This window comes from Pristis pectinata, chromosome 1 (genome assembly GCF_009764475.1).
Source record: "Pristis pectinata isolate sPriPec2 chromosome 1, sPriPec2.1.pri, whole genome shotgun sequence".
Lineage (NCBI taxonomy): Eukaryota > Metazoa > Chordata > Chondrichthyes > Rhinopristiformes > Pristidae > Pristis > Pristis pectinata.
In genome coordinates this window covers 138225839-138245350 of record NC_067405.1, presented here as the reverse complement: position 1 = coordinate 138245350, position 19512 = coordinate 138225839, and the positions used below count along the sequence as shown (strand labels likewise).

Sequence of the window (19512 nt, the reverse complement as noted above, 5' to 3'; positions counted from 1 at the left end):
ACATCCTCTGCACAATTTACTTTTCCACTCAATTTAGTATCATTAACAAACTTAGATACGCTACACTCTGTCCCCTTTTCCAAATCTTATACATTAAAAGGCAGGTAGGTGGATCTGAGTCCATGGCCAGATCAGCCAACCAGAGAAACACCCACTTATCCCAACTCTCTGCCTTCCATTGGTTAACCAATACTCTATCCATGCTAATACATTACCCTCAGCTCCATGCATCCTTATCTCATAGATGTCTTTTATGCAGCACCTTATCGAACGGCTTCTGGAAATCCAAGTATACAACATCCACCTGTTCCCTTCTATCCACTGCGCTCATTATATCCTCAAAGAACTCCAGTAAGTTTGTCAAACAGGACCTGCCCTTCCTGAATTCATGCTGTGTCTGCCTGATGGAACCACTTCTATCCAGATGTCTCGCTATTTCTTCCTTAATGACAGCTTCAAGCATTTTCCTGACTACAGATGTTAAGCTAACTGGCCTATAGTTACCTGCCTTTTGCCTATGTCCTTTTTTAAACAGTGGCGTGACATTCACTGTCTTCCAATCTGCTGTGACCTGCCCAGAGTCCAGAGAATTTTGGTAAATTATCACAAACGCCTCTTCTGTAACTTCCACCATTTCTTTCAGTACCCTGGGATGCATCCCATCAGGACCAGGGGACTTGTCTATCTTTAGGCCCACCAGTTTGCTCATTACTATCTCTTTAGTGACAGCAATTGTATCCAGGTCCTCACCTCCCATCGCATACAAAACATCTTTCTGAAGACCAACGTGAAGACCAACACAAAATAGACATTCAAGGCCTCAGCCATTTCCACATTACCCAATATCAATTCCCCCTTCTCATCTTCCAAGGGACCTATGTTCACTTTAGACATCCTTTTCTGCTCTATATAATTATAAAGTCTTTCACTATCTGTTTTTATATTTTGTGCTAGTTTACTTTCATAATCTATCTTCCCTTTCGTTATTGCATGCTTAGTGGTTCTTTGTTGCTTTTTAGTTTTCCCAATCTTCCACTGCTCTCGGCGACTTTGTATGCATGAGCTTTCAGCTTGATGCCTTCTTTTATTTCCTTAGTTATCCAAGGCTGGCTCTCCCCACCCTTAATGTCCTTGCTTTCAACTGGAATATACTTTTGTTGAGCAACATGAAAAATCCCCTTGAAAGTCTTTCACTGTTCCTCAACTGTCCCACCATATAGCCTGAGTTTCCAGTCTACGCTAGCCAACTCCTCCCTCATCCTGTTGTAGTCTCCCTTGTTTAACCTTGTTTAAACCCTTGTTTAGGCATAATGCACTGGTTTTAGATTGAACTTACATGCATCAAATATTTCTTAGTTTATTGCCTGTGCCACTGTAATGTTATTATTCAGTGGCCCATAGACAACTCCCACCAGTGATTTTTTTCCCTTTAGTGTTCCAAATCTCTACCCAGATGAACTCAACATTCTGCTCCTTGGATCTTATATCATCTTCACTATCTCTGATTTCATCCTTAATTAAGAGCACTCCCCCACCTCCCTTACCTTCCTGCCTATCCCTTCCGTATTACCTGATACCCTTGGATAGTTAATTCTCATCTTCACCCTGCAACCACATTTCTGTAATGGCCACTAAATCATACCCCTTTGTATTGATCCATGCCACAAGTTCACTGACCTTGTTTCGAATACTATGGGCATTCAGATAAAGTGCCCTTACGCTCATTGAACCTTTAGAATCTAGCAACCTTTGTGTCCTTTGCGTTTGACTTTTCTGTACTGCACTATTTTCTCTTTTCTGACTTTTGCTCTGGTCTCTGCTTTGCTTAGAGGGTCCTTCTGCATGGATTCCCATCCCCCTGCCATATTCACAGGATCCCCAGGATCCAAAACTATTTGACAAGAAAGTTCTGAATTTCTATTTCTGTGCAAGAAAGTAAATCCTGACTTTGCTTTTGAATAGTCTAGATCTGATTTTAAGATTACAGCCCCACCATAGAGAAAAATAGTTTCTCCACTTCTATCCTGTCATATCCTATAATATTATGAACATCTGAATAATTTCTCATCCTTCTGCAGTCTAGGGAACACAAGCTGGGTTTATGCAGCCAGAACTCACAACTTAACCCTATAAGTCCCAGAACTATTCTACTAAAGCTCCACTGTGCTCTTTCAAAGCCAATATCCTTCCTTTCTTGCCAAGAAATGAACAAAGTACTCAAAATGGGGTCTGACCAAGGTTCTATCCTACTTTCGCAGAGCATACTTTCTTTTGTACTCCACCATGTGTAAACACCAATGGTTTTAGCCCTAACATTTGTCTTTAATTATACAGATTTACTACTGAGTAAGATGGAAAATGACTGTTTTCTTTATTGTCAATTGTCAGATACAAGATACCAGACATACTCAGAACTCTACTCAGTGTCCTAAAAAAGTATCCATGAAAGGGAAATGCTAACGTAGCAACACTATATCCATCCCCATGTTAGCCCCTCATGAGATAAAGCCCAACAGGTCATTAGCTTTACAATTCTTTTATACTGACTGATCTACCAGATTTTAATGAATTTTGTACTGACTCCAATTTCTCTTTAACTCCAGTTCATCTCATCCAAAATTAATAATCTCACACTGGCCATAACTGAACTCCACTAAATATGCTTTCAAATGCATTTGCTTCACAACATAGTACTGAGTTCTCTTTAGCTATTCCCGTGTGAATTTTCCACTGGAAATTCTGTTCTGGTAATTCGATAAACATAAGCTTTCTGATTACTGCCAACATTATACACACCATTTTGTCATGCAAGTTTGTCATATTAAGAGTGCTTTTGATTTTTAATATAGAACCATGGCACTAGGTTGAGGAAACAACTTTAAGGAAAACGGGATTTCACTGTAAACATTAAAACAGTTGCTGGTGAAGCATCTGATGCTCCAGTAAGTTGGTCATAGAATATTGATATTCAAGTCTCCACGTTCAGTTCCCCATGCAACAGACCCCTGATCTGGCTAAAACCATCAGTGATAAGCACCAGCAAAGGCTTGGCACATTCCCAGAGGAAGAATGTTGATCATTCTACATGCTCTCTCCGTGTCGAATCAAAAAGTAGCCAAAGTAGACCCTTACAGCTGGAAAATGGTTGTCAAGGACCTTGCTGATGGAGAGATTTATATATCAAATACATTTTAAATTCTCAGGAAAACATTTAAGATTCTTTTTACCTTTGTCTCTTTCTCCAAGTCCTGTTTCTTTAAATATGAGATCACTTCCACAGCATCCCTCTCTACCTGAAACCGATCGTTTACTAAAGTTTCATTGGCTCTTGCAAGCATTCGTGCGTGTTCCGATACTCCACTCGTGATCTCTCAGTAACATTCAGTCTGGATTCCCACAAAGCGGCATTTGCCATTGCCTTTTCCGCATCCGATTCCGTGGAAACTTTCGGCTCAGACTTTTCACCTTTTTTCCCTTTTCTAAACAGATAAACAGATATTTCTGAGAAAAAAAAACTTCTTTTAAAAAGCTAATTATTTGTTGAGTAATTCCCTATGTCCAAAAACCCTAGATTCTTTCTGCATCGGACTGAAAGAAAATCACTCACCACATCAATTAAAGCTTCACAATTCCCAGCAAATAGGGAGCGCACAATGCATCCAAGTTCAAGTGGCAAGACTGGAGCACTGCGCCATAAATAAAGACACGAGGGCTCTTACTTGCCAGTTTCCTCCCTTCAGGCTGTCTTTGGCTGACAACTACGATGTTTAGGTGCAGGGTCGGGTGCTGGTAGGCGATTTCAATCTTCTCCAACTTTTCCTTTTTGCTTCTTGACTAAATTTGGAGAATGCACTTGGGTTCTAACACAACCTCCTCTGTGTGCTCACAGGTAACTTAAAGTGTGGGCATTCTTCCAAAGAACCCGATCTTCCTTTTATTCTATGTTGCTTGCCATGTTTCCATACAGATTTAGTAATAATTGCAAATGCACCTATAATAGCCTTTCCTCTGTATAAAGATTACAGTATAACTTTTATTGCCAGAATTACTCTGACAAGGAGCCATATCCCAAATATCTACCACCTCTTTCCAGATGCTGAACAGCATGCCACTCATACCCAGCACTTTGTTTCGGTATTTGATAGCCGTTCTATTCACTTACACCTCGTTTCTGCCTCTACTGTCCTGCAAAACCCTCCCTGACAACGGCTTTGCTTCATTTTGACTGCAGGTTAAAATAAAAGCAGGACAGGAGCGGCTAGACTCAACACTGCAAACACAAATTAGTAAAATAAACAAAAGCAGAGTTACCCTTTTGCTTTCTTCGGCATGGCGAAGTGCAAGTTAAATTCAGAGTTGTTTTGCTGGGAGTTAATTCTGCCTCCAGTCCCTTACACCGGGGCCGGCAGCGGTTACCCAGGAAACGGGCTACACAATGTTTGGGTGATGTAGAATGCCCACATCTGTGACGTAATACGCAGAACTTCTCAAGTACAACTTAGAAGTTCTGCGTATTGCATTTATAATAAATATTTAATCTGCTTGCTGACTTACGCTGCAATTGTAATTTTTTATGCTGAATTTTCCAAATATGATCTTTTTTTTGCTGACGGAAATAGTGGAAGGAAGAACAAATTGCTGTTTAAATGTGGTCTAAATTAGTTTATTATTGTCACATGTACCAAGGTACAGTGAAAAACTTTGTCATCCATACAGATCATTTCATTACAACAGTGCATTGAGGTAGTACAAGGGAAAACAATATCAGAATGCGGAATAAAGTTTTACAGTTACAGAGAAAGTGCAGTTTCTTAATAACATATTGCTTTATAACGATTGTTTTTTTTTCTGTTCCTGGGTGTTCATTTTATGCAATTATTCATTGAGGATTAAATAAATGTGTAACTTAAGTGGAAAAAAAAGTTCATTCACTGGCAGCAGTCGGGACCGTTGCTATAGAAACGTGGCTCTCTCTCTCTCTCTCTCTCTTCCCCCCCCAACGACGGCCGATGGGCGGGTCAAGTGGAGTGACGTCAACGCGATTCGGGCGTGGTTACGCAAGCCGGGCGCACCTCGTACGCTGAGAGCACGCACGGCACGGCACGGCGGAGCCGGCATCGGCATCGGAGCGGCGGTTCGGCGGGAGGTGAGTGGCCGTCGCTGCCGTCGGCTTGTCCCCGGCGCGGGTTTGTGCCGTCCTCCGGGGTGTTTAGGGCGCTGGTAGGCGACGTTGGTGAGATCTGTTGCTGGAGGTTGGAACCGGCTGAAGTTTCCGCCTGTCTCTCCTCAGAGCCACAAGTGTCAGCCCTCGCCAGTCTGCCCCAGAGGCAGTGCTCAACTTTTGCAATGGGATCTGAGCTGACCAGGCTGCCTGTGCCCAGCTGAGGGTTTCACTTTACCTTGTCGCTTTCCCCTTTAATGACATTATTTATTTTAGAAGTTCTGCCTTGCTGTGTTGTGCATCTTCTTTCCTGGTTATATTCCACTGCTGAGATTGCATCTCCCCTCGCCCTTCTCCTGACAGCCCTTATTGATTATTTTATTGATAGAGGCGGTAAGCATTATCGACACTCACGAAGAGGTGACGTTAACTGTTTCTCTTTCCACAAATGCTGCCTGACCTGTTGGGTTTTTCCAGCGTTTTTGTTTTTATTTAATGATGACGTTTTAAAATTGTCAACCAAAGGAGGCAAGAAAAGCAAAGTTTTGGAAACTCACTGAAATTAAGTATTTTTTTTTGTTTATCTCACTACAAACTTATAAAAAGGGAATTTATCTGTACGATCGGTATGCAAGACAAGTTTTTCACTGTACCTCCGTACCAGTGACAGTAATGAATTCAATAGTGGGCAGAGAAATTGGATTAAGTGGACAATCAATTGGGGGTGGGGGGAAGGACCTATGAGAAGACATTCATTCAGGTGGGTCGTTTATTGTATGATATGAACAATACTTTGCTTCTTTTTCCCTGCCTGAGAGACATTGCAGTAGCTTTTAGATAGGTTGTGATCCTCCCACACTTATGTGTACAATTTTTAAACTTGACTATATTGCAGTTTTCTTTAATTATTTGACAGATATCCCTGTTATTCATCTACAAAGAGCGTTGTCAAGTGTTTCACATAATTTAAGGGTGTGACTTGTACTGGTGGCTCCCTAGTTATTTGCTGGGTAGTCCTCTACAATCAGTTGATCAGTTAGTTGGCTGTCGGAGTACAGCCAGAGCCTGTGCTATTTTGATGTTCTTCATTACTTCAGTTAAGATCAGTTGATAAACAATAGAAGGAATCCTGACTGATCCCACCTCTACTCTCAACAAGTCTGGACTAAATTCAGTAACCCAGTACAAAGCATGAATCAAATCTGGGATCTTTGTGAAATGTGTGGATCAGTATCATATCGCAAAACATTTATGCACTGAGGTATTAGTTAATCTCTGATACATCTCTGTGCTTATATTACTCATTCATAACAATATTTATTTTCTTTTAACTTGTGGAATGAGAAGTAAAGCTCTTCCTTTCCCCCCCTCCATTGCCTGTGAGAGTGACCAACATATGGCTTTCACTCATCTAACGGTATCAAAAAATAGGAAAGTATGCATCTTATTCTGTAGCCATGTTCCATTATCATAGAGTTGTACAACATGGAAACAGGCCATTGGCCCAACTCATCCATGCTGACCAAGGTGTCTACCTGAGCTAGTCGCATTTGCCTGCACTTGGCCCATATCCTTCTAAATCTTTCCTATGCTTGTATCTGTCTAAATGTCTTTTAAACATTTAATTGTATCCACTTCTACAGCTTCCTGTGGCAGCTCATTCCATTTGCCCACCAGCTTCTGTGTGGAAGAAGTTGCCCCTCTGGTCCCTTTTAAATTTTCCCAAGGGGGATTAAATGGATTGGAGAGAGGCAATACATGTGACCCTTTCAGAAGAACACAAGAAAATCAAAGTAGGATTAGGCCACCTGACCCCTTTAAGCCTATCCTGTCATTCAATATGTAATGGCTGGTATTTATATGTTTAAGGACCTAGCTGCTGCCTCTCATATTTCTCATATTACCTCATTTAAATTTGCTTTGATAGTAACCTGTGCATCACCTCTTTTTATTTATTTATGAGAGAATTCCTCGTAGAGGCTTATGAAATTATGAGGGCCGTAGATAAAGTGGATGGTCACAGTCTTTTGCCCAGCGTAGGGGTGTCTAAAACTAGAGGGCATAGGTTTAAGGTGAGAGGGGAAAGATTTAAAGGGGACATGAAGGGCAAGATTTTCATACAGAGGTGATGGGCATGCGGAACAAGCTGCCAGGGGAAGTGGTAGAGGGGGTACAATTACAATGTTTAAAAGACATTTGGATGGGCACATGGATAGGAAAGATTTAGAGGGATATGGGCCAAACTTAGGCAAATGGGACTAACTCAGGTAGGCACCCTGGTCGGCATGGATGAGTTGGGCCGAATGGCCTGTTTTCTGTCCTGTATCATTGTGCAACCAGTGAACATCATACAATGTTCAGCATCATTCACAATTCCTGAGGTAATGAAGCAATCCATGAGCAAATGCAGCAAGACCTGAACAATATTCAGACCTGGGCTTATAGGAGGCAAGTAATGTTGCTTTACAATTAATGAAGTGGTTTTTTAAATGTTGTCACTCTTAGGGAGGGAATCTGGGAGATAATTTGTAGGTACAATGCTCCCAGAAATGGGAATGTGATGATGACCAGTCAGTCATTTGATGGCAATATCAATTTGAGGATTAAAACGTTGGGCAGGACACCAAGGAGAAGTCCTTGCATTTCCAAATAGAACCAAGTGATCTTTACATTAGGCTACAAGCAGATTGGATTCTGACAAAGGATGCCACCTCCAACAGTGCTTCCTGACACTACACGGATAAGCCACAAAGTTTGCTTTGAGGTTGCTGAATTTCTCTCTAACTGAGGCAAGAATGCTAGTCACTGAACATCTTACCATGCTTACTCAGATTTTTGGGACAAGAAGGAGCCCTGGTTTGGCTTAATCTTTTCATCAATGTAACTGAACTCTGGGCCAAAGAACCCCAGTAGATGTGAATTAAATAATTGTGCGGTTTTTCTAGTCCCCTTCTTTTCGTCTTTGTCTCGTGATCTTGTTGTGGTAATGCTCCTAAAAGCTGGCAGCTCTCTGGTATTTCAATCAAATGTCTGTTCTTTATGTAGCAAGGGATAAGAGAAGGCTCTTTGAGAAAAGCACAACCAATCGCGAATCAATGCTTGCTCAATGCGTACATTCCAGCAGACTCTAGGCTTGTAAATCACAAGTGCTGATCAACTTCTGCTAATAGTAGTTTGTTGCAGTTTCAGTGGGAAATATTTTCTGTGAATTGCAGACCTAAACTGCACTCTTAGGTCCTCAGTTGCATGACATCAGAGGCTCAGGGTCATTCCCATAGACTGACCAGAGGTGCTCCACAAGGCAATCCACAGGAGTGACCCTATTCTTCTGGTTACCTGCCATTTTAATTCACCATCCATCTTCCACTCTGATCTCTCTGTCTGTGGTCTCCTGCACCGTCACAACGAGGCCCAACGTAAGCTCGAAGAACAACACCTCGGTTTTCATCTGAGCGCATTACACCCTGCAGGACTCAATATTGAATCCTCCAACTTCACATAACTTGCTCTTGAATCAGAACTGGGTGGTAGTGTAGTGGTTAGCGTAAGACTATTACAGCGCCAGTGACCCAGTTTCAATTCTGGCCACCGTCTGTAAGGAGTTTGTGCGTTCTCCCTGTGTCTGCGTATTGGTAGGTAAGTTATGGGCATGCTATGTTGGTGCCGGAAGCATGGCAACACTTGCGGGCTGCTCCCAGAACACTCTACACAAAAGATGCATTTCGCTGTATGTTTCGATATACATGTAACTAATAAAGATTTGTGCTTGCCTTTCCTCTCTTTCCTTATCTTTCATTTGCATATTCTAGCTTGTACATCCCAATAGGCCAGAACATACAACATCACCCAGACTTCACAACATTAGCAAAACGTTACACAGACAAAGAGGCTTGACTGTTCTTGTAATGGCTGAGTCATTTTACCCTATTACAGATACTGTCTTTGACCCACCCATTCCCTCCCCACCTCTGCTGTTTAGACGACTTGTTTTCTCTCCTCAGTTCAGATGAAGGACCTTCGACCTAATTCGTGCTTCTCTTTCCACAGAAGCTGCCCAACCTGCTGAGCTTTTCCAGAATTTTCTGTTTTTTAAGTTTTTGAATGTTTCAGAATGTATATGATCACTTTGCACTAAAATGGACTTTTTTTGTTCTAATTGTGTCCTTTCTTTTAAAAATTGTGTTTAATTTATGTTTTTCTTGTGAATGCTGCTGATATGATGCTACGTGCCTCTGATACTGCTGCAAATAAGTTTTTCATTGCACCTGTGCATACATGTACTTGTGAATATGACAATGAACTTGACTTAGATATTTAAAAATTGTTCAACTTCAGGATGGTTTTGACAGAAGGCAAAGCTCTGCCCCCAGCTTACCTTTGGTCAGGGGTTCTAAGGAGTGTTTGGGGGACTGGATCTCTGCATTACCCTGACCAAGGCCATATTGCCATTCACAGCTTACTCCTTGATTCATGGGTGTGGTGGGCCAGCAAGATCGGTCCTCCCATTTAACCCAGACATGCAGAGAGGGTAGCAATGATCCCGGGCAATGGACTGGTCCAACAAGTCTCATGTCTTCATTGCAATTAACTGATTATTGCCGCTTTGAGTAATAATCTGGATTTATATAGATAAACTCTAGTGCAGTGTGGTGAAATGTGTTTTATAGTTTTTGCAAAGAAAAATAAGTTCTTCCTGTCCTTGAAAACTTCTACAAATTGAAATGTAGAGGAATAAAGTATTCTGATTTAGAAGGGATGAATCTTCAGAACTTTATTTTTGAGGAGGGGAGAACCTAGTGAGTCTCTGTGGGTTGATAAGATTAAAATCTATCTATTGTTGGCACTGGTTACTCAATAACATACTTGTTACAACACAGAAGGAGGCCACTCTCCCCATTGAATCCATGCTAGCTCAGAGGGGAGCAATCCCGACAGTCATGTTGCCTTTGTCTAATTTCCCCTGCAGCCCTGCAACTTATTCTCTATTACATGACCACCAACTTTCCCTTTTTGATTCTTTTGCCACTTGCCTACACCAGTGGGTGATTACAGTGGCCAATTAATCTTCCAGAGACACAAGAGACTGGAACCTGGAGCAACAGTCTGCTGGAGGAACTCAGTGAGTCGGGCATCATCTGTATGGGGGGTGGGGGGGAAGGAATTGCCAAAGTTTTGGGTCAAAACCCCGCTTCAGACCTTCCAGCACATCTTTGGAATGTGGAAGGAAATCTGAGGACCCAGAGAAAACTCTCACAGACAGCATCTGAGGTCAAGATCGAACCCAGCCCCCTGGAGCTGTGAGGCAACAGCACTACCTGTTGCATCACTGTTTCTTCACTCTGACCTTCGCAATGTGCTTGGTTTGTCTAAAGTTAAGCTGAAAACTTTTTAGACCGTTATTAAAGTTAAAACCAAATGTGATAGAGTACTACAATATATCTGTAATTGTGTTTAAAACAATTTGGAGTTACCACTTTGAAAACAGCGGGGCCATGGGTCATAAACAGACTAAACAGTGCCATATGTAACATTTAGTTTTCCAGTCATTGGGTACAGATATCCTGGTGTCACGGTTCTGAACATGCTAAAGTTTGTAAGCTTCTAGATCAATATGATTTTATAAACTTGCAAACGAAATAGTGTTACTTGTGTAATGGCATCCCTGAGGTCAACTCCTGGTTTATTTAGTAATGCTTGTAAATTCAAATAATGGAGAATGGATTTATTTGTGAGTATGGTGCCGTGTTAGCATCTTGAACCGTCAGGTTCTTGAACCGACCTGCACAACCCTAATCCTTCCTCAGCAATGGAACACTATGGACACCTCTTGCACAACCATGGACATCTCTGAATGTATGCTCTTTTTGCACTAGTGTCTTGTTTTGTACAGTTTTTCTCTCTTCACTATCTTGTATAATTTATGGATAATTAATGTTTTGTGTGTTGTCTGTACCCATGTGCCTGTGATGCTGCTGCAAGTTTTTATTGTCCCTGTACCTCACCATACTGGTGCACAAGACAATAAACTTGACTTGACCTGATCTTTCCAGTAACCCAAACTCCCAAGTTGATCTCAGAAGGCAGAATGTTACCCAGAGTCAAGACCAACTCTGCTGCAAATAGAGAGAAATAATGAATGTTTTTGTGTAGATGCATTAATAATGGAACATGGAACATAGAACAGTACAGCACGATACAGGCCCTTCGGCCCACAATGTTGTGCCGACCTTTAAACCTCACCTAAGACTATGTAACCCCTTCCTCCCACATATCCCTTTATTTTAAATTCCTCCATATGCTTATCTAGTAATCTCTTAAATTTGACCAATGTACCTGCCTCCACCACCGCCCCAGGCAGCGCATTCCATGCCCCAACCACTCTCTGGGTAAAAAAACCTTCCTCTGATATCTCCCTTGAACTTCCCACCCATTACTTTAAAGCCATGCCCTCTTGTGTTGAGCATTGGTGCCCTGGGAAAGAGGCGCTGGCTGTCCACTCTATCTGTTCCTCTTAATAATATTTTGTACACCTCTATCATGCCTCCTCTCATCCTCCTTCTCTCCAAAGAGTAAAGCCTTATCTCCCTTAGTCTCTCCTCATAATGCATACTCTCTAAACCAGGCAGCATCCTAGTAAATCTCCTCTGCACCCTTTCCAACGCTTCCACATCTTTCCTATAATGAGGCGACCAGAACTGGACTTAGAGTACTAAGTGTGGTCTAACCAGAGTTTTAAAGAGCTGCATCATTACCTCATGGCTCAAACTCGATCCCTCGATTTATGAAAGCTAACACCCCATAAGCTTTCTTAACTACCCTATCCACCTGTGAGGTAAATAATGTGTACTTTTGTTTTCAGTGTGGGCATCAGCATGGCAAAGCAGCATGTACTGCCCATCCCCAATTGCCCTGAACAGAGTGGCTTGTTGGGTCACTTCAGAGGACATTTAAAAGTCAACCTTTTTGCTGTGGGTCTCTAGATGGATGTTGGATGAATCAGGTTCTGCACCCGAAGAACACAAGGGCATTAGTAAAATAGATGCTTCTAGAACAATCTGGTAGCTTCATGTAATTGTTAAAATTCCAGGTTAATATGGAGATTATTAACCAAACCTAAATTCCACAGCTGTTGGGATTTGAACTCTGGTCTTGGGCTTACTGGAAAAGTTTTGAAGCATCACTTTCACCACACTGAGTCAGCACTTTTATTGAAAGTGGGTGTCTGGTTGTCTGCTCTTCATTCCTCTGTTACTAGCTAATGTGCTAATCCCTCAGCTATCTTTTGTTTTTTTTCAAGTTTATTACAATCTGTTTGGGGTCATTTGAATTATAGAAGCAGGCCATTTGACCCATATGCTCTGTGTCAGCTCCTTGCAAAGCAGCCTCATCAGGTTATCAGGAGTTATGAGGAGCGGCTGGATAGGCTGGGACTTTTTCCCCTGGAGCTTGGAAGGAGTGAAGTGATCATGAGGGGTGTCGATAAGGTGGATGGTCACAGTCATTTTCCCAAGGTAGGGGAGTCTAAAACTCTAGTATAGATTTTTTTTTAGATTTGAGGCAGAGATTTGAGGTGAGAGGGTAAAGATTCAAAAAGGACCTGAGGGACATGGAGGGTGATGAGCATATGGAACGAGGTGTCAGAGGAAGCTGTAGAGGAAAGTAGAATTACAATGTTTAAAAGATATTGACAGTTACATGGATAGAAAAGGTTTAGAGGGATGTGGGCCAAACGCAGGGTTATGGGGCTAGCTCGGCTAGACATCTTGGGTTGGGCTGAAGGGCCTGTTTCAATGCTGTAAAGTCCTAGCTCCGCCCCACCCCCCACCTTTCCCCTTAGCCCTGCCAATTATTCTCCTTTAGGTGCCTATCCAGTTCGCTTTTGAATGTATTGACTGCTTCTGTTTCCACTATCAAATCACTCCTGTCCACCCTGCAGCAAACTAACACTCAGAATCCTTGGGGATAACTGGGTACCTTGGATTTTACTCCAAGGCTGCTTCTGTATAGAGTATTTTTGTTGTTAGAAGGTTGCGAAGCATAAGAACAAATAACCTTGTAATCTTTAACGATTGGGATTTGAGCTAGGCAAACAAGTTTTGCAACTTGAACAAGCTTAAGTTATGCTGCTCACTAAGATAGCATTGAATTGTAATCAATGTTTATCCTAAGGATGAGATTTTAGTGCTCAATCTAATTCTTAGTTTGAATTAGTCTGGCATTCCAGTTACTCTCTCTTTAAGGAGAGAGTAAAAAAAGTTTTTCTATTTTAAAGTGGAAGTTTTGTCATTGTTAATATCATTTGAAAGCGGAGGATTTACATGTAGCTGAAACTCGAGTAGAGCTAGGCAGAATTCTAAACCAAACTGGATTATTGAATACTGTCACTATACTTAGCATTCTCGTAAGATGTAAATTTTTGGAGAAGACCATGTCTGGGGAGCTGCTGATTATTGGTCTAGCTTCCGTTCTGCCCACTTTATGCAAAGTATCGGAGGAGGTAGAATGTTTTGTTTGCGAGAGGGCTTGCCAACAAATGTTTTGCTAATATTGTTCTTGCAGATTTATAAAGTCAGATTAAATTCCAGAAGTAATCTCCACCTCCAATGCCACTGTTTACTCCTCCGTAAAAAGATGGAATCCTCAAGGAAGCTCTTGGTTCTGGTGTTCCTTGTGTTCTTGGCTTGCATTTCATCGTCAGAAATAGGTATTTATCACCCTCAATATGGAATTGGAAATCAGGACATACTGCCTTCAAGATTAAGCTCTGGAAACGTATCCAACGTGTTTTATGGAATCATATTTGATGCTGGAAGCACGGGGACACGCATTCACATCTACACTTTTGGTCAGAAGAGTCCTGGTGAGTACAATTAATGTATTCAGTGAAGACACTAGCTTATTTTGATTTGGTCTTCTATGATTTTTATTTGCTACAGTTGAATCTGCTTGTGTTTACAGCTGGTAACTGCACATTTCTGTTGTTACCCAACAAACAACAAATTAACAACTCTTGTTTGTTTGTTATGTGTATTAATGGCTTGGAAGAGGATGTAGATGTCATGGTTAGTAAGTTTGCAAATGATACCAAAATTGGTGGTATAGTGGACAGTGAAGAAGGTTTTTCTAAGGTTACAATAGGATATAGAACAGCTGGGAAGGTGGGCAAAGGACTAGCGGATGGAATTTAACCAGGGCAAGTACAAAGTGAATGGATTTTGAGAATTCGAATCAGAACAGGGCACACACGGTGAATGGCAGAGCCCTAGGGAGTGTTGTTGAACAGATACACCTTGCGGTACAAGCACATTGTTCCCTGAAAGTGCCAACGTAGGTACTCAAGGTGGTGAAGAATGCATATAGCATGCTTGGCTTCATCAGCTGAGGCAGTGAGTGGAAGAGTTTGGGTTAATGTTAAAGTTGTACGAAAGATTGGCTGGGCCACACTTGAAGTAGTGTGTGCAGTTCTGGCTGCTGCACTGCAGGAAGGATGTGATTTGAGCTAGAGAGGGTGCTGAAAAGATCCACAAGGATGTTGCCTGGATTGGATGACCTAAGTTATAAGGAGAGGTTGGGTAGGCTAGGTCTGTCTTCCCTGAAGCAAAGGAGACTGAGAGATGACATGATAGATGTCTATAAAATTAATGAGGTGCATAGATAGGGTAGATAGCCAGAGTCTGTTTCCCATGGCTGCGGTGTCTAAAACTAGAGGGTGCAGATGTAAGACGACAGGGAAGAGGTCTAAGGGGGAACCTGAGGGGTAAAATTTTCACACACAGAGTAGTTGGTGTCTGGAATGAGCTGCCAGGGGAGGTGGTGGAGGCAGGAACAGTAACAACATTTAAGAGGCATCCAGACGGGTACATGAATGGGCAGGGCAGAGGGGGATATGGAATTAATGCAGGTGAGTGGGATTGGTTGAGATGGGCACGACAGCCAGCGTAGATGCAGTGGCCAAAGGGCCAGTTTCTGTGCTGTCTCCATTATTAAATTATATTTTATAAGTAGGACAGGGCAGGCAGTGGTGCAGTAATTACAACTTGTGTGCCCACATTTAATTTAGTGACTAAACCTAAAAGAAAGTTGCTAATATATTTTTACTTGCACGTTGCCCCATTTCAAGATTAATTCATCACACGTGAAACTGTCTGAGTGATGTAATAAGATGTAAAAGCAACTCTTCTTGTTGGATATCCAAATTAAGACTTTCTACAAAATTCACTATGTTGTGCAAATTAGTAATAGATGTACTTTTCCTTTAAACAGAACCCCCTCAATTGTTCAGTGAAATCTTTGAATCAGTAAAACCTGGTCTGTCAGCTTATGTAGATGACCCTGAACAGGTGGGTACCGCATTTCTTCACAGGGAACTAATTATTTAGTTGTCTTTCAAGTTATACCCGTGTACACATTTGCATGTTTATAGTATACAGGCAGTCCCCAGGTTACGACTGTTCATTACCCAAGCTGTTTGTAAGTCAGAAATGAAAAAAAAACCTTGTGGGAGAGGATCACAGAGACAGCTGTGACCGGACATCGAACAGGCACGGGGAAAGCGACTGCCAGCCAGCTTCACTGACTCGGTGACTGAGCGAGTCTGCTCGGTGCTCCCAGGTCTCCTTGGCTCGACCCAGCCCCTGATTATTGCCGCTCGGGAGAGAATGCATAGGGAAATGCCCTGTTCCCACCCGGGAGAAGATGCCACCAGCCCCGCAGCAGCTCCATCCATCCCGCCAGTCTCCGAAACGCTTCTTCTTAATGTACGGGTGTTTATAAGTCAGGTTCATAACCAGGGGGAGGGGTGGGGCAAACCTGTAATTGAAATAACAGTAATGTAGATATGTTTCAAATATGATTCTTCAGAATGCTTAATGACTTGATTGGAACATCTGAATTCTTTAACTTGCAAGAAAGGCAGACCTTTTTACACCTGCTGTAGTAACTATGGTTAAAGGCTAATGCTGTGTATTTTAAATGCTGCGCCAAGAGGAAGAGTTCCAAGTGATGTCAGTGTACTAGGGCATGTTTGCTCCTGTTCCCTTTTACTTTGCCTTGTTTTTTTTCTGAGGGGAAGGTGGGCTTCAGGTGGGCAGGAGGAGGAAGAGAATCCTTCAGCCTCATTTGATACTTGATATCCGATATGTCGGCAGAATTGCGCAAGCCAGCCCACAATTAGGATTTGGCCTGTTGCTTCAGTGGCCGTACATGTAGGTCTAACTTGAGCACCAGTAACCCCTCTGGTGTTTCTATCATCATCTTGTAGATGACTGCATTTTAACAAATTACAAACAACTTTGAGATACAAAAGGCATTGTGCAGAGGCGAACAGTGGTATCGTTATTGGCAGCAGTGTGTTGCCACAGGGCTTTATTTGTTATGCGACAGCCTGAATCAATTTCTTTGCCTTGGATACTAACTCTGGCACTCAAGTGGCTTGTGTGGAACAGACAGAAAAAGGAATGTTGTTTAAAGCAATCTCATGTGTTTTAGGGTGCAGAGACTGTGCGTGGACTGCTGGATGTGGCAAAGCAGACAATACCTTCAACACACTGGTATACCACCCCAGTGGTACTGAAAGCCACAGCAGGACTACGACTGCTTCCCAAGCAGAAAGCACAAGCTTTGCTATTGGAGGTATGATCTTGTGACATATCAGTGATGTTGCAGAACTGACACAATATTTAACTTGTGATTACATTTGAGGGGGGAGAGGGAGGGCTTGGGGTCAACTGGTATCCAGGGTCACTCTGCTTGGTATTCATAGTTTGCAGGCTAGATGGGTGGTTTGCAGCTTTTCCATAATAAGGTGTGGTGGGGGCAGGGAGAGGTGCAGGGAGGATGGGCGGTGTTTGAATGTGACATCCAAATGCCTTTAGATCTAGTGTAGGATGAAAAACTTAGCATATGATGCAAAATTGACCACGTGATTGACAGTGAGAAGGAAAGCTTCAGACTGGTCTTAATTGGACAGAAAAATGGCAATTAAGGCAAGTGCTAGTGGTGGAGGGGTGTTATCCTGATCAGAGTTCTGTGATCAGCGGTGTTTCACGAGGGTCGGTGTTGGGACCTCTTGTAATAATGAATTGGGCGAGCATATAGGTGGTCTGATTAGTAAGTTTGCAGGCGAGACAGAAATTTGTAGAATTGTGGATAGTGAGGAAGGTTGTCAAAGGATACAGCAGGATATAGATCAGCTGGAAATTTGGGCAGAGGATTGGCAGATGGAGTTTAATCTGGACAAGGGTGAGGTGGTGCATTTTTGGAGGTCAAATGCAAGAGGAAAATAGCATGACTTTTAGGAGGATTGATGTACAGAGGGATCTTGGGGTCCAAGTCCGTGGCAACACAGGTGGGTGGTGAAGAAGGGATATGGCATGCTTGTCTTCATTGGTCAGGGCATTAAATATAAAAGTTGGCAAGTCATGTTGCAGCTGTAAAAAAAACTTTGGTTAGGCCACATTTGGAGTATTTTGTGCAGTTCTGGTTACCACATTACAGGAAGGATGTAAAGGGTGCTGAAGAGGCTCACCAGGGCATTGCCTGGATTAGAGCACATGAGCTAAAAGGCGAGGTTGGATGAACTTGCATTGTTTTCTCTGGAGCATCAGAGGTTGAGGGGCTACATGATAAAGAGTATATAAAATTATGAAGGGGCATTGACAGGGTAGATGCTCCTTTTTCCTCCTACATCCATGTGCAGGATGGTAGGTGAGTGGTAGAAGTGGTGGGGGGAAGAGAGTTGATGAAAATGTGGAGAGAATAAAATGGAATTAGTGTAAATGAGCACTTGGCATGGACTCAATGGGCTGAAGGGCCTGTTTCCATGCTGTATGTCTCTGTGCAGCAGAGAGCAATTGGGGTTGGGGAAATAAATCCCTTGCCAGCAATATCCAAATACTGAAAAATGAATGAATAGAAAATTGGAATTTAATCCAGTGAAGTGTGGTGAATTTGGGGAGGTATAGCAAGTTAATGGCAGGGTACTAAGTAGCATGGAAGAACAGAAGGACCCTGGAGTGTATGAACAGATATCCTTAAGGTAGCAAGACTGATTAATGTGGCGGTTAAAAAGGTATATGGAATGTTTTCATTTATTAGCTGAGGCATGGGATATGTGCTGTGCTGCTTAGACATTACGTGAGCTGGGGTTATTTTCTTTGGAACAGAAGCAGTTGAAGAGAGACATAGATTTAAAGTAATTGGTAGAAGAATTAAAGCGGAGATAAGAAAAACATATTCACTCAGAGAATGGTGGTGGTGTGGAACTAACTGCTTGGAGGGCTGGTAGAGGCAGAAACACTAAAACGTGTTTAAACAGTACTGGGTGTGCCCATGAAGAGCCATAACCTGGAGGTTTCTGACCAAACAGTTGAAGGTAGGATTAAGCTGGAGAGCTCTTTTTCAACCGGCTCAACTATGATATGTAAAATAACCTCGGAGTCCTGCAGTTGTACATCACAGAAACAAGCCCTTTGGCCCACCACACCTGTGCCAACCTCTTCGCCCATCTACAATAATCCCAATTGTCCACAATAGGTGTGTATCCTTCTATGCCTTCCCTATTTAAGAGCCTGTGTAAATGCCTCTCAAACGTAGCGATTGTATCCGACTCCACCATCAGCAGCGGGTTCCAGATACCAATCACTCTTCGTAATTTAAAAAAAAATTTCCCCTGAAATCTCCTTTAAAACTCCTTCCTCTCACCTTAAACCTATGCCCTCTTGGTTTTTGATATTCCACCATGGGGGGATCATTTTGGGGGGCGATGGGGGTGAGATAGATTTGAGATTAGAACCTTAGAAGTGAAATGAGATGAAGAAGCAGTTATGTAATATCTAAATGTTCTGATGTGTTTTCTCAATCTAGATCCAGGAACTTTTTGAGGATTCCCCTTTTCTAGTACCAGATGACTGTGTTAGTATCATGAATGGTACATACGAAGGTTGGTACCAAAATTCATAACTTTTTGTTTCTCTGCAGCTGAAACTTGTATCCATACTGGGGGTTAATGATGAAGAATAGGTACTTTCTGCTGAATCATTTGAAGCTGAAAGAGTTCTTTGTGATTCCATGAGCCTGTACAAGTTCAGTGAAGGGTGCAATAGCAATGCTGCCTAATGATAATAATCTTTAGACCTTACTGTTGTTTAAATTACTTATGATATATTAGGCTTTGCTTCTGCAATAGACATGAAACCATTCCTTTTAAATGGCTTGTTGGTAAAATGTTGATTCTGCTTAAATGAAGCCCTTGTGCATTGTTAGTGGAATTGTATCAAGAGGATCATTGGTTCCCTATACGTACACTTGTAGCATTTGGGTGAGCACAGAAAACATTTTTCTTTTCCTGTCCT

General features: G+C 42.2%; 3 protein-coding genes and 1 long non-coding RNA gene across 4 annotated transcripts in view; 2 read left to right on the top strand and 2 right to left on the bottom strand.

Annotated features, from left to right (window-relative positions):
- The window catches only part of aldh6a1 (aldehyde dehydrogenase 6 family, member A1), a 97288-nt gene that overhangs the window by 112 nt on the left and 77664 nt on the right, over positions 1–19512 (bottom strand). The gene's annotated exons all lie outside the window — the stretch shown is intronic.
- LOC127567495 (basal body-orientation factor 1-like) overlaps positions 1–19512 on the top strand; it is a 110942-nt gene that overhangs the window by 37702 nt on the left and 53728 nt on the right. The window lies entirely within an intron of this gene.
- Positions 1–19512, bottom strand: part of entpd5a (ectonucleoside triphosphate diphosphohydrolase 5a) — a 112837-nt gene that overhangs the window by 75609 nt on the left and 17716 nt on the right.
- Positions 13908–19102, top strand: LOC127567562 (uncharacterized). Its single transcript, XR_007955911.1, has 4 exons — positions 13908–14021; positions 15425–15501; positions 16649–16792; positions 19025–19102. It is a non-coding gene; the product is annotated as an uncharacterized LOC127567562 (long non-coding RNA).